A 14,712-nucleotide genomic window follows, 5' to 3' on the forward strand; every position below is an offset into this window, starting at 1 on the left:
TTTGTTTTTATTCCTGATTAGGCTTTCAGAAAAGCTACAGCCAACCAGGACTCTGATACAGGGGGTGGTAGTGACAGCTCTATTTCAAAGCAACTGTGTTCCTTTCCCCCAGGTAAAGTTCCTGATTTATAGGTGGTGCGTCCCATAAGTGTTGCAAGATTTGTTCCTTCAGCTGGCTGTCAGTATGTTTAAGAGGCTCACCAATGAAAATAAAGACCAGGGAAAGAAGGGTGGTTTGGAGAGTTTAGAATAATGTTTCTTTTTATGAGTCTTGTTAGAACAAGTGAAGTTTCTGCTTCAAAGCTGTAAGGAAGAAAGAAGTCTCACAACTGCAGCCTTAGAGATATTGAAATGGTATGGCCTGTAAATGGTCAAGAGTGACTCTGGGTGCACCTCATCTGAAATATAAAATTGTATTTTAAATCACCTCAGAGGAACGAGAGAGACCTGTCAGGTTAGGGGAAGAGCCCCAGGAAAATTGGTTCCGTATAACAGTAAGGGTGAGGTTTTCATAATCACTCAATGTTAGTCTAACTTTGCCACCAACTTCAGTGGGAGCACAGTTAGGCCAATACTGAGTGCTTCTGAAAATCTAGCCCTACGTTTCCTTCTGGCTTTGTGCAGCCTGGTTTTAAATGTCTCAAGCAATTGTCCTTGCCATGCGCCTTGGGTGTAAGTGAACTCACTAGCAGCACGTTCTTTTCCTGAGCTCTAGCACAGGGGTAGGCAACCTATGGCACGGGTGCCGAAGGCGGCACGCGAGCTGATTTTCAGTGGCACTCACACTGCCCAGGTCCTGGCCACCGGTCCGGGGGTCTCTGCATTTTAATTTAATTTTAAATGAAGCTTCTTAAACATTTTAAAAGCCTTGTTTACTTTACATACAACAATAGTTTAGTTATATATTATAGACTTATAGAAAGAGACCTTCTAAAAATGTTAAAATGTATGACTGGCACGCAAAACCTTAAATCAGAGGGAATAAATGAAGGTTCGGCACACTGCTTCTGAAAGGTTGCCAATCCCTGCTCTAGTGTCAGTTCTTCTCCTTAATGTCCACCCTTGTCCTCCTGCTATCACCCTAACAAACTCCTCTGAATGTTCTCCCCAGGCTGGCTCCCTGGGGACCGTGGTTCCATCGATCGCTGCATGAGCTCAAGTCATTTAACTTTGCTGGGCCTCCGTTTCCTCATCTATAAAATGAGGAAGGGTGCTACTTCACCCCCTCTGTTCAAGTGCTTTACAGTCTGCAGAGGGTTAAGTCTGTCTAAGGAATGTGGATGCCCATTATAACTGGCTGATTAAAATGAATGGGAATTGAGCATCCCCATCCCTGCCAGGGCTTTGAAAATCCCATATCAATACAACAGCCAGGTGCAGAAGAGGCGAGGCAGGGTGAGGCCCAGCTGGGGCGAGCCTCTCTCAAGGACACTTATCTTTGAGGGGTACCAGATCCTAGGTAATCCCAGTAATGGCAACAGTGACAGCTCCAGACGCTAGTGACGGGAGTAGGACTGCCTTGTCCCATTTAACACTGGGCATCATTCCCTGCCTGCTGGCTGGCTGTTTGCTGTGACCCGTCTCCCTCTTGCTGTCTTTCTTGCTCCCATCCAAGTGCTTCCGTCATCCCTCTTCTGTGCTGCTCCCTTGCTCACCCCCCTCGTTACTCGCTGCCTCCTGCCATTCCTGAGCTAACCACTGCCCGCATAAGTTAAATACAGGACACTAATAAGCCATCAGGTCTTCATCCTCCTCTGTGTTCTTGCCAGCCCCTTCCCCCTTGTGTATTCAGCTTGTAAGCTCCTCAGAGCGGGGACCGTGTCTGCCTCTGCCCAGGAGCCTTTGGGTGCTGCTGCAATACAAATAATGAAAGAGCAATAGAGGATTATAACGAGCCGTGCCCCAATCCTGCAGTGAGCCCTGCGCTAGCATTCCCCTGCCTGTCCTCTGGAAGCCAGTGGGACTCCACATTCTGAAGCTCATTGTTCTAAGTAACCGGTCTGCTGAGGCGTAGATAGGAAGATGCGGAGCTTCATGCAGCAGTAGACAGCAAGGGGAGAGTGGTTTTTAAGTTGTCTGACACAGGGATCTGTATGTAGGGTGACCAGACTGCAAATGTGAAAAATCGGGACGGGGTGGGGGGGGTAATAGGAACCTATATAAGAAAAAGACCCAAAAATTGGGACTGTCCCTATAAAATCGGGACATCTGGTCACCCTACATATATGCAAGGAAAGCCCATGTGAAGAGCTCTGGGTAGTACATGTAAGAGAGACCCACCCACCCTTAGATAAACGTCTATGACGGCACACGGAAAGAAGATGGGTCAGGAGAAGCCAAAATGCTGTCTGCAGAGAGCTAGGCCACTGAAGGGAGTAGGAGCAGATCAGCAAAATTGGGACAGAAAATTAAAACACATGCATCCCTGCAACCACAGAAAACACACTGCAGAATCAAGGGCCAATCAGGTAACGTAATCCCTATTTAACCATATGCACACAATAAAGGTCATCCTAGGGGTTGCATGTTCTCCCCAACTAGGGTGACCAGACAGCAAGTGTGAAAAATCAGGATGGAGATGGGGTGTAATAGGCACCTACATAAGACAAACCCCCAAATATCAGGACTGTCCCTATAAAATCGGGACATCTGGTCACCCTAACCCCAACAGTGGGAAGAAGAGAAGCATGCTTTGGCAGGAGGGAGAGAGCAATTGCAGGAAAGAAGGATTAAGTAGGACGAGCAAGGAGGGCACTGGACATTAGGACTGTTAGGATCTATATTTAGCTTTGCCACCTGCAAGACCCATGTGCGTGACATTTTCAAAAGTATCTACTAACTTTGAGTGTGTGACTTGAGACAGCTAGATGTTGCTTTTTGGAGGTGCTGAGCACCTGTGACTCCATCTGACACCCCAAGGGGCACTCAGACCCTCTGCAAAGCGGCCACTTGGGAGATCCCCAAATTAGAGATCACATTGAAAAATGTGGGCCTTGGTGCCTCAGTCTCTCTCTCTCTCTCTCTCTCTCTCTCAAAGCGGGGAAGTATTTCCTATGTAGAGGGAGGTTGAATTGTTCTATGCGAAGTGCCCTGTGGAAAGCCATAGGGACTCGAGAGCAGATCTCCTTGGAAAAGGTGCAAACAATGTTCACAGAAGGCTGTCTCTTTTTTCAGTATCGTGTTTGGTGCAGTTTTGTGACCATCTCTGCTCTGCACAGGAGAATTCGTTTGCCCAATATGTGGAAACAGAGCTGTGATCGCTGCAGCCAGGCACTAGCTGTCCAGCACGGCGTGTAGGTAGGCTCAGTACGTATGTTCTGAGCCTTATCGCAATTGCCCCCAGCTGTTCTCATATTCTAAAAAGCACCAGTTCTCAGACTCTTTTGTCCTGGGTACCGCATCTTAGCAGATGGGTCATCTCATGGGTCATCTCCCCAGCCATTTGATGTCACTTACATCCCTGGGTCAACCTCAGCTTCAGTGAAGTGTATTTAATGTCTTGGCCAAATTGTGGACTCCTTATTCACACTACTGAGCAGTTACTCATACGAGTAAGTTGATTGGATTGCTCATGTGAGCAACTGCTCACCAATGTGAGTAAAGAGGCCACAGTCGTCTGAAGCTTTGTCCTTTTGGAAAAGTCATTCGCACCTCTTTGCTCTCCCTTCCCCTCTCTGCCACATGGTCTCCTTTGCTTCCTGAAACAAGGAGAGCCAGCACCATGTGATCTGCCAGCTCTTCTGCAATCGCAGCACACACAGAACTGTGCAGCTATAAGGAAAATCCTCCCAGCTGCAGATACAGCTGTTCGAAGTGACACAATCATCCCATCTGATTTCATTCCAGCCATGGCTATTCCCTAGATACCATTAAGTATTCTGAGACAGGAGCCCTTGCTGAAGTTAGAAGATATCGTTCAGCATTCTGAGTAATGACCTGCCCAGACCCATCTGAAAAGCAGCAGAGAGCGGTACATGCAGGCAAATGAAACCAATCTCACACTGAAACAAGGGAACTTGCTGTGTCAACTCCAGGTTGCAATCATGTGCTCTGCAGGGCAAGTCAGGAAAGAATTGCTATGATGCTTTTTTTTTAAAGACGTTAATAGAGTAATTTGTGCTTTATACAAAGGCTTGTGAAAAATCAATAATTAATTGGTCTCAGGGGTACTGACATGAGTTAATCTATCACTTTATTTGTTTTCGATTATCCCATTCTTTAGTACCATGCTGGCTTGTTTTACCCAGGAACCTGGGCTTGTTTTTTAAATCATTACTCTAATTGAACTAGCAATCAGAGGCCCTTTTTCTCACTCACACATGATCTCAGAGGCATGCATTAGTTCTGTGAGAAAAATGGAATTTGTCAGGGATGCAGTTATTCACTTTATTAGCATGATTTGATTTGATTTGAGGAGAGCAGTAAAAATGATATAAGGTTTAGAAAACCTGGCCTGTGAGGAAAGGTTAAAAAAACTGGGCATGTTTAGTCTTGAGAAAAGACTGAGGGGAAACCTGACAACAGTTTTCAAATATGTCAAGGGCTATTGTAAAGAGGACAGTGATCAATTGTTCTCCATGTCCACTGAAGGTGGGACAGGAGGTAATTGACTTAATCTGCAGCAAGGGAGATTCAGGTTAGACATTAGGAACTTTCTAACTATAAGGATAGTTAAGTAGTAGAATACATGTTCAAGGGAGGTTGTGGAATCCCCATCACTGGAGGTTTCAAAGAACGTGAGATGTTATGTCTGGAGTATTGGCGGGTTTGCTTAATGCTTTTTAAAGCTCTCTGAGATCTTCACATGAAAGATGCTGGAATGAGAATAGCATAGTTGTATTTCCCAGTATATGCAGTGTAAATGTATAGTGTGTTTTGTAGCCTTAAAATATTAAAGAAATGTGATCCAGTTGCCTGACTTCTCACTATGCATCTCTGGGTACTGTGGGCAAAACACCAGGACTGAGACAAAACTGCACATTTTGAATCCTGCCCCTTTTTACTCACAGTAACAAAGAATAGACAAATACTTACGCAAGTGAGCAAAATAAATCCAATCTGGCTGACCTAACAAGAGTGTAATCTTCCAGTGTCCCGATATGTATGTGATCAGGAAAAGCAATCCTACGCAGACCCTGTACTGTGAATCTTCCCTACTACTCATTTACACTGACAAACATGATTTGTGTGTGCTGTGTTACAGCAATACAAATGTGTTACTTAAAAAAGAGGTGCATAGTTATAAGCCTCAATAAGCAAATCTTGAATTAGATCTAACATATGGTATTGACTTTACGATGAAATATTTCTTATGCCCTTTGAATAGGACTATGCCTTTAAGAGCTGGGCAGACTAGGAATTCTCTCTAAAGGAGAGGTTCTTGCAACAGATTTTTGGTGTCCTCAGAGTGCAGCCACCAGCTCTGACAATTCTTCCTAAAATACTTAATTAACTTTAGGAGAAACAAAGGAATATGCACATAGACATGTCCAAATCATAGTAATTTATGTAGGATTTTTTTTTGCAGACTCAATAAAAATAATGTACAGTTGTCTATTCTTTGCTGGACCTAAACAGAATCGAAACACAAATAAGGTGTTTTGCAGGGGCCAGAGGTGTTAGGAGGGGTGATGAGATCAGGAAATGGAGCCCAAAGCCCCATGCCTGGAGCCTGCCACCTCAGGGCTAATACCCAACCCCACAGCCCCTGGGAAGGTGGGGAACTCACTGGCTGCCTGTTCTCCCTTTTGTTACTCCAGAGAGGGGGCACTGTTTTCCCCTTCCGCCTTCCCCGACACCAGTAACCATCCAGGAAGCTGTGGCCACAAGAAAAGTGGCTGCATTTGAGAAATGCTGCAGGTATAGAAGAACAATTGCCAATCCGAAGGAAGCATAGTGGTGAATGAAAGACCTGTTAGTGCTATAGTAAGGGAGCTCAGTTTGGAGATCCTAGCTGCTAATTAATGGAGATTTGGGCCAGATTTTTAAAGGTACTTGGATGCCTAAAGATGCAGATAAGGGCTTTGTACGATTTACAGAATGGTGAACTCCTATTGACTTTCAGTGGGAGTTGTGTCTAACCTGCTTGGATTTTGTTAATCCCACGACTTGTCTATCTGCATGTTTAGATGCCTAAATAATCTGGCACTTGGTTTAGTATCCCATGAGTGCTTAGGCGGATTCATGGTACTCTTTGTCTTAAAGTATTTTCCTTTAATTGTTTCTTGCAATTCAGCCACCTCTTGGCCAGAGAGTGGTAATCAGCACACACCACGTTGCATGAGAAGTGAGGGGCAGTGGAAATTTTGACAAGGATACCACCACAAGCCCCTAATCTTATTAAAAAGCACTGCAGCCTCTGTAACATCCAGCAGACAAGATCAAGGTGGTTCAGGTCTCAGCTGAAAGAGCCACCCAGGGAAAGTGCACTGAACTGATGCTTATCTACCTTGGCAGGATAAAACAACCGTGCTGGGATTCAGACCTGTAGCCCCAGACTACGTAAGCCTGTCAAACCTGATACTGACACTGCTCATCTACTTTAGCTGGGAAGCTCCCCGAAAGTTTCAGGTTTCATTTCTCTCTAGGCAAGTCAGTCCTGCTGAGTCTCATGTGCTATCCTTGCACTCTCTCCCATTTTCTTCCCCATTAAACTCTGCCCTCAACTGCTACGTTGCTCCACCCCTGCCCTTCCTAGTTCTTTCCTCCCTCTGGGCAGCAGAACAAGCTAGGAGTTGTCTAAGTAGCTTTCTTTGAAAGTCCGCAGCCAATCTCTTTTATCCGCCAGAGCGGCCCAATGACAGGCTACAAGTATTTCCCTGGCCATTGCTCACAATGTAGCAGCAAATGTTGAAACAGAGAAAGCAAAGCAAGGAGGTCTCACTGCAGACACTGTAGCTACAATGTCATCTCTCCCTGGTCAGAGCCTGGCGAGAGGCAAGATGGCAATTAAAATGCCATCGGTTGCCAAGTGGGCACCTTACATTAGTTCTTCCACAATTGCTGCCCCCGTGAAGCTGTATTGGTGTTTGTGCAATGCTGGGAAACGTGAGGGGAAAATGCTTGTGTTGACAAGCCCAGCGCTGTCCATTCCCAGCTGGAGACCTTCCGTGTCATAGAATGATTCCAGCTGACCAGCTTGCAACTGCATCTCTGCTCCTATTTCAAAAGAGGCCCTTGCTTCACAGGCAGATATTTTACTTTATTGCCTGCTGCTCCATTTCCCTGAACTTACCATCATTCCCATCGCTCAGTTAACTCAAATTCCCCCCCGTTACTGTACGTCCTGGCTCCCAGACCTGTGCTCTTGTGCAGTAGTGGAGACTAGATTGCGAGGCTGCACCTTAAACAGATTGCCTCTGAAAGAGTGACTGTCGTTAATGTGGCTCATCCCACTTCCTATGTTATTTGGAGAGATGTATGAGCACATGTCATTCCTCAAATGCAGTCCACACACGGGGGTGAATCCAAACTCGTCCCTTGCCTGCTATACAGTTTTATTAATAGGGGAATGAACAGCAGTCCAACATTCAGTTAATATGTATGGCTAGGGTGACCAGATGTCCCGTTTTTAAAGGGACAGTCCTGTTTTGGCAGACTTTTTCTTATATAGGCGCCTATTACCCCCCACCCCGTCCCATTTTTTTCACAGTTGTTATCTGGTAACCCTATGTATGGCTGTTCCTAGGTTTGCTTAGCTCACACCCTATAGTCTCTTTCCCTATCGCACCAGCATGCTGTGCAAATTTCTGAACTACTTAGCTCTTTACATCTTTTTCCTCTGCTCCTGCCATTTCTGGCTTTGCACTTGTCTGTGTATAAATATGACCCTCAGAGGGGATGCTTCCTGTATTATAAGGCTTTATCCAACATGCTCCTTTAAAATGAAGGCAATTTAAACCATGGGGCCGGCTTTGCTGTGTAAACATTGCTCTGGCTTTCCTGCACTTCTTGACAGCCCTTATGAGTATGACCCAACTAAGAGCATAGCTGCAAGCAACATTTAATCAGGCACTAGTGCCTTTGTGACAGTGCTGACGCTAACAAATAGCTGATTAATCCCCTCAATAACCCATAAGGTATCGTTATTATTACTGGTATTATTTCCCTTTCATAGATAGGAGAACTGAGATGTGGAGTCTGTGCCTTAGGCTGCAGAGGGATTAATAGCTTCATTCATAGTTTTTAAGGCCATAAAGGTCCATTGTGGTCATCTAGTCCAGGGGTTCTCACAAGAAATTTTTTGGTGGCCTCAGAGTGTGGCCACCAACTACTGCTGGTGGCCGCTCTGACAATTTTTCCTAAAATATTTAATTAACTTTAGGAAAAACAAATAAATATACACATATTGTAATTTATTTATTTTGTTTTTTTTCCCCCCGCAGACTCAATAAAAATGATGTACAGTTTTCTCTGTTCTTTAGTGGACCTAAACAGAATAGAAAAAACAAATAATGTGTTTTGCCTGTTCTAGTCTCTTTTTGTTGTAGTGTCTTTTGCTTTTTTTTGTTGGTTGCTTACTTTTTAAAGACTTGCTAGCTAGTAAGTCTGTTTCTGTGAAAAGTGATACTTGTATTTTGTTAATATCATTTTTCACAGCAGCAGACTTGCTAGCAGGCAGGGAGGCAGTGAAAAGTGATATTAACAAACATACAAATATCACTTTTCACAACAGACTTAATCAGCCCTGGCAAGCTGAGGGACAAATTAAGCCCTGGATGGGGAAGTGAGTAGGGAGGCAGCTGGGGGCCAGGGGTGATGGGTGAGTCTGGGGACCGGAACCCTGCAGCTGCACAGCTGGAAACTGGGGCCGGAGGATGCAGTGGGGACCAGGGGTGATGTGGCGGGGGAGGTGAGCTTGGGGCTGGCAGTCATTGCTGCATGGCTGGGGGCTGGATCGTGTGTCCCAATGGCAAGAGTCTGAAACCCTGCGGCCAGGGGTCAGAGCTCACTGCTGCACCACCGGAGCCCAGGGCCAGAGGAGGCAGCGGGTGGGGGGTGGGATGCGAGCCTGGGGCCGGGGTCAGGGTCCAGAGCCCATGGTCGGGGATGGAGCCGCCCACCACCCCAGTCTGAAGGCCAAGTCCCATCATCTGCCTGCTCCTACAGCGTTTGTGGCTCCAGAGGGGGACAGGGCCCAAACCCTCCTGGCAGCCCTGGGGGAGGAGCCATTGCATTGCTCTCCCCACCCCATCACCACTCAGGAGGCTGTGTCCTCATGAAAAGCCCCTGGTGGCAGCATTTGAGAAATGCTGATATTCTAGTCTGACCTCTTGCATAGCACAGGCCAAAGAACCTCACCCAGGAATTGGTGCATCAAGCCCATAACTTCTGTTTGAAGTAGAGCTTGTATTGTAAAAAGAGATCCAGTCTTGACTGAAAGACTTCAAGTGTCAAAGAATTCACCACCACCTTGGGGAGTTATTGATGGTGCTATAGGTGTCGACTTCTTTTCTACCTGGGAGGTGTTCGACCTCCCCTCCTCCCCAGGCCCGTCCCAGCTCCACCACTTCTTCCAAGCCCCCACCCCTGCCCCATCTCTTCCCCGATCACACCCTGTCCCCTTTCCTCCTCTGCCCTCCCAGCTGTTCCGGGGCGTGCAGGAGGCGCTGGGGGCGGGGGGAGAAGCTACTGGTGGGCGGGAGGCACTGGAGAGAGGATGCAGGGATTGGCTGCCAGAGGGTGCTAAGCACCCACTAATTTTTTTCCATGCGTGCTTCAACCCTATGGATGGTTTAGCCTTCCCACCTTCCTAGCTCCAAGGTTGTTTTCCTCCCAATGAAAAAGTCTCTAAGAGTAAAAGGCCAGTATTTTACACTTGTTACTGATATGAACCAATGGAAACATACTTTAGATTTACAAAATAAATGCATGTGACAACCTTAATAATACTTAATTCGTATGTAGCACTTTTCAGCTGTAGATCTGAGAGTGGGGTCTATGTTCTCCTTTTACAATTAAGGAAACTGAAGCACAGACAGGTTAAGTGACTTGCCTACGGTCACACCGCAGGCTAGTGGCAGAGCTAAAATAAGCCCCCATCTCTCCTGAGTCCCAATCATGGCCCAGACATTGGATCACATTGCCTTATACTTATACATTCAAATGCAACCAGCTCTGGGGTGAAACAGGGCAACTGGTTAGCAATGCATCATAACACTATCCAACAAAGGAAAGGAAATGAAGTATATAACATCCCATTGAAACCACACACCAAACTGGAATTTGACATCCAAATAATAACTTTGTTTAAAATGGATTTTCCTTTGAGGTTTCCCATCCGTATACCGATTCTGCCATAGCCTGCCATCTTCAGTGGCTGTAGTTGCTGGCTAACATATTTGTCTGTTAAAGTTTCTTTACTTTTACAGTGCTTGTTGAAAGCTTTGTATAACAGCCTTGAGTTGCCACTGATTGCTTGTTTGAAGAGCACAGTAATTGTCTGATTTCTTTAGGTGATTGAGTTGTGCAGTCTCTGCAGATTAGGGTATTAGTTAGAATACAGACTACAGATAAACAAACAAATAAATTAACATGAAGGGAAACACAAGCAGACAACGACAGAGCCATTTTTAGCTCTTCCAAGGAAGTGATTCAGATACCAGTGGCTGCTAAAGAAGGCGGCATTGGGGGTTGCACAGAAATTGCTACGATTAGGAGGTGCCTCTGTCATAAAGATCTAAAACCAGCAGCATATGCCCAGTTGTTAAAAGGAGATTAAAACAACCTTTGCACCAGCCAAAAAGAGGACATGGAGGGGAGCATTCCCCCCAAGCCAGGGAGAGGAGATGGAAGTGTCTTTCTTATAATATCCCTTGAATATTCCTGTTATCCAGGGTGTCAAAAGCAATAGGGTGAAGTGAGTTATTACAGTAACCTCTCCAACTCCACAGTGTCGGAGTGTGGCTAGACTTCAAGCTGGGGGTGTAATGCCCAGCTCAAGGAGAGACAGTGGTGCTGTCATCCAGCTAATGCACTAAAAATAGAAGGTAGCCTTGCCCTTGGCAGCATGAGCTGTGGGACGGTCTAGAGAAGTGGTTCTCAAACTTTTGTACGGGTGACCCCTTTCACACAGCAAGCCTCTAAATGTGATTCCCCCCCACCCTTATAAATTAAAAAAAATGTTTTATATATTTAACACCATTATAAATGCTGGAGGCAAAGCAGTGTTTGGGGTGGAGGCTGACAGCTCGTGACCCCCCATGTAATAACTTTGCAACTCACTGAGGGGTCCCCCCCAGTTTGAGAACCCCTGGTCTAGGGTCTCCAATGGGCACATATTTGAGGCAGGCTCAGGAGCTCAGCCCAGGGGCCCGGGATGGGCGATGCGGGGTGTGTGTGTGCATAGGGCTAGGATCGGGAGCCTAGGGTGGGGGCGGGCCAGTGTACAGGGCCAGGATTAGGTGCCCTGGGTGGGGCATTGATGCTGGAACTCAGGGTACTCTTGCACCCCTGGCTTGGTTTCCATCATATACAGGGTTTACAGTTTGGTCCAATGGCTCTCAGCACCCCCACTGTACAAATTATTCCATCACCCCTGAGGTGGGGGCAGGGGGTGATCAGGTCCCCAGGCTGGGGGATGCAGAGGGGCAGGTCAGGGGCTGTGGGGGCAGAGGGGAGGGATGGAGGGGCAGGATCAGGGGCTGTGGGGAGGGATGGAGGGGCAGGATCAGGGGCTGTGGGGGCAGCGGGGCAGGATCAGGGGCAGAGGGGCAGGATCAGGGGCTGTGGGGAGGGGCTGAGGGGCAGGATCAGGGGCTGGGGCTGTGGGGAGGGGCGGAGGGGGCAGGTCAGGGGCTGTGGGGGGCAGAGGGGAGGGGCAGCGGGGCAGGATCAGGGGCTGTTGGGAGGGGTGGAGGGGGCAGGTCAGGGGCTATAGGGGGGAGGGGCAGGATCTTAGGCTTCCCCCACGTGCTCTCGCCCCTCTCTGCCGTGCCCTTGTGTGGAGGAGGGAGGTGGGTTGGAAAGGCGCATGCGCAGCAGCCTCTCCCGGCCGCGGAGTCGGGGCAGGAGAGGAGCTCGCCGGCGGGCAGGTCTCGCGAGATGTGGCTGTCTCGCGCAGGGGGCGGGGCGTGCGGGCCGTAGTGTATCGGTTGAATGTCTCAGTGTTCGAGAAGGGCCCGCTCGGGCAGCACGTGGGGGCAGCGCGGGGAGCGGCCGGGGGGGGGCTGGGCACGGTGCGCACGAGGGCTCTGCACCGGGGGCGGCGAGCACCGGACGGATCGTGAGTATCGGCCCGGGCGGCCGCGTTCTCCGGGAGATGAGGGGGTGGGAGCGGGCCGGGCTCCCCGGCCCCGGCGAGAGCAGCGGGCCGGGCTGGGAGCTGCGGGGGCTGAGCCGCCGAATTGTTTGGGCCGCCCGCTGAGCGGTGACGGGCGGGCGCCGGCGTGGTAGGCAGCTGTCAGCTCTCGAGTGGGAGCCCCCCCCCCCCGGTGTGCTGCCAGACCGCGCCCGGGGTCTCCCCTTCACCGCTGCCCCGTGTGCTGCCAGACAGGCCCCCCCCCCCCGCCCGGGGTCTCTCCTGCTGCCCCGTGTGATGCCAGCCCGGGGTCACCCCTTCCCCGCTGCGAGACAGCTCCCCCCAGCCCGGGTCACCCCTTCCCCGCTGCCACGTGTGATGCCAGACCGTTCCTCCCCCCCGCCCGGGGTCTCTCCTGCTGCCGCGTGTGATGCCAGCCCCTCCCTCCGCTCGGGGTCACCCCTTCCCGCTGCGAGACAGCTGCCCCCAGCCCGGGGTCTCCCCTACTGCCATGTGTGATGCCAGACAGCTCCTCCCCCCAGCCCGGGATCACCCCTTCCCCGCTGCCAGACAGGCCCCGCCCGGGGTCTCCCCTACTGCCACGTGTGCTGCCAGCCCCTCCTCCTCCCGCTCGGGGTCTCCCCTTCCCCGCTGCCCCGTGTGCTGCCAGCCCTTCCCCTCCCACCTGCCTGGGGTCACCCCTTCCCTGCTGCCCACTTGGGGCCCCTCTCCCTGATATACTGTCCGATTCTGTTGGATATCTCCCCACTCCTGGCAGTGCAGCCCCCCCGGAGCTCCAGGCTCGCTGGCTTGTTGCGAATGTGTCCCCAGCTGCTCCTTGACTGGGGTGCAATCAGCCCTTACTGGCCAGCGTGGTGCTTATAAGGGGGCGTTAAATGGCTCTTCTTCCCCATTGTATCCCTGTTCCTAACCTCTCCCCCACATACATACTGTAAGGGGGGAAATGGGTGTTGCCTGGTTGTTCCCATTCCCCTCTGTCCGGGTGTGGCCTGCTTGGCTTTCCCTTTTCTGGACTCTTGGTAGCAGGTTTTGGCTTTACCACTGTAAATGGGGCAGGAGGTAGCCTGACTGCATGGTGTGCTGGTGCTGAGAGTTAATTGTATGGTGTAAACTTCCCACCCAAGCAGCTGGGTTGTCAGTGAGTCTGGCATTGTTGTACTCAGGGTGTTTTATTAACTGTCTTTATTTCACCCTAAGAGGGTGAGGTTGGTGTCAGGTTTGAAACCCCCCCGCCCCCATAACAGGCTATGTGTATAGTGACCCCCTGACCCTTGCTATTTATGCACCATCTCTGGGGGATTGCATACCTGCAACAGTGAAAGGGGCTGGCAGTGCTGCTTTAAAAGGTTAGGAGGAGAGGGCCTCCCCTTACAGTCCCTGCCTTTATCTCTGGGAGCTAGAGGGCATCAAGATACTTTCTTGACCCCTAGTCTGTTGGGATTTGCAGAGAAATGGCCCGAACTCCTTTTTCCCAAGGTCACTCTCCCTCGTATAGGTTTACTCTTTCAAAGGTCACGTATACCCAGACTGAACAGGTAGCGTGCTGCAGGAAGCAACCTGAGCACCACAGCAGGCCTAGCTAGCAGAGGGCTCAATACAGTAGTTTGTTCCCTTGTTCTGAACTGGTGTAGGTCACCCCTTTCTGCTCCTGAGCAGGGGCTGGTGTTAAATGGTAACTTTAGGAACGTCACTCGTCTTCTCGTTGCCAAGTCTGTGCACTTGGCTTGGGCTCCTTTGATCCCAGATCAGCTCCCTGTACTTGTTTCAACCTGAAACAGAGTGCTTCTGGGTCTCCTGGCACAGCCTTGCTGAGGGAAGATGAGGGACTGGGCAGGCATGTACCTGCTGCTGTTGTAGATGTGACACAGCTTTCTAACCCACGCCGTCTGGCTTGTTGGCGCTTAAATTAGGCGAACGAATCAATGTGCAATCCCAGTCAGGTCTTGCTTAGCATGGCTTCATCCATGGCTATTGACCAATGGCTTTTGGGTTTGCTCCCTGCTAAGAGTTGCAGTGTGCACAAGTCAAACGAGAAGTGCACTAGCCCAGAGCACATGGAGATACTTCCCACTGAAAGTCAAAAAGCAACCTCCTTTTAAACTATGCACGGCCAAAAGAAATCGGAGGTGAAATCCTGACCCCATTGAAGTCGATGGTAAAATTTCCATTGGATTCATTAGTCAGGATTTACCCTCTGGTCTGCTTGAGAACTGATTCATATCTGAGTAAATTATAGTTTGGGTTTTTGTTTTAAATCATTGCAGAGCTACTACAATTTGTTTAAAGGCAGCTGGGATGCTGTGGTGTAAACTACATGAGTCTCTGATCTGTAAAATTGGTGGGTAGGTAGATGAGAATCAGTTGAGGTGCAACATGCTATGTCTTAGGTGCTGGATTCAGAGTTTCCTACCAATATGTAGATCTATTTCTGTAATATCCAGAGGGAATCTTTC

At 49.2% G+C, this 14,712-nt stretch overlaps 1 protein-coding gene across 1 annotated transcript in view; it reads left to right on the top strand.

Annotated features, from left to right (window-relative positions):
* The first annotated feature begins 12,133 nt into the window (after window positions 1–12,133).
* Window positions 12,134–14,712, top strand: part of AKAP1 (A-kinase anchoring protein 1) — a 42,189-nt gene continuing 39,610 nt past the window's right edge. The window contains exon 1 of the mRNA XM_039508056.1: window positions 12,134–12,223. The gene's annotated coding sequence lies outside the window, so the exon portion shown is untranslated. The remainder of the gene's footprint in view (window positions 12,224–14,712) is intronic.

The sequence above is a fragment of the Mauremys reevesii genome, linkage group 20 (assembly GCF_016161935.1).
Source record: "Mauremys reevesii isolate NIE-2019 linkage group 20, ASM1616193v1, whole genome shotgun sequence".
Classification (NCBI taxonomy): domain Eukaryota; kingdom Metazoa; phylum Chordata; order Testudines; family Geoemydidae; genus Mauremys; species Mauremys reevesii.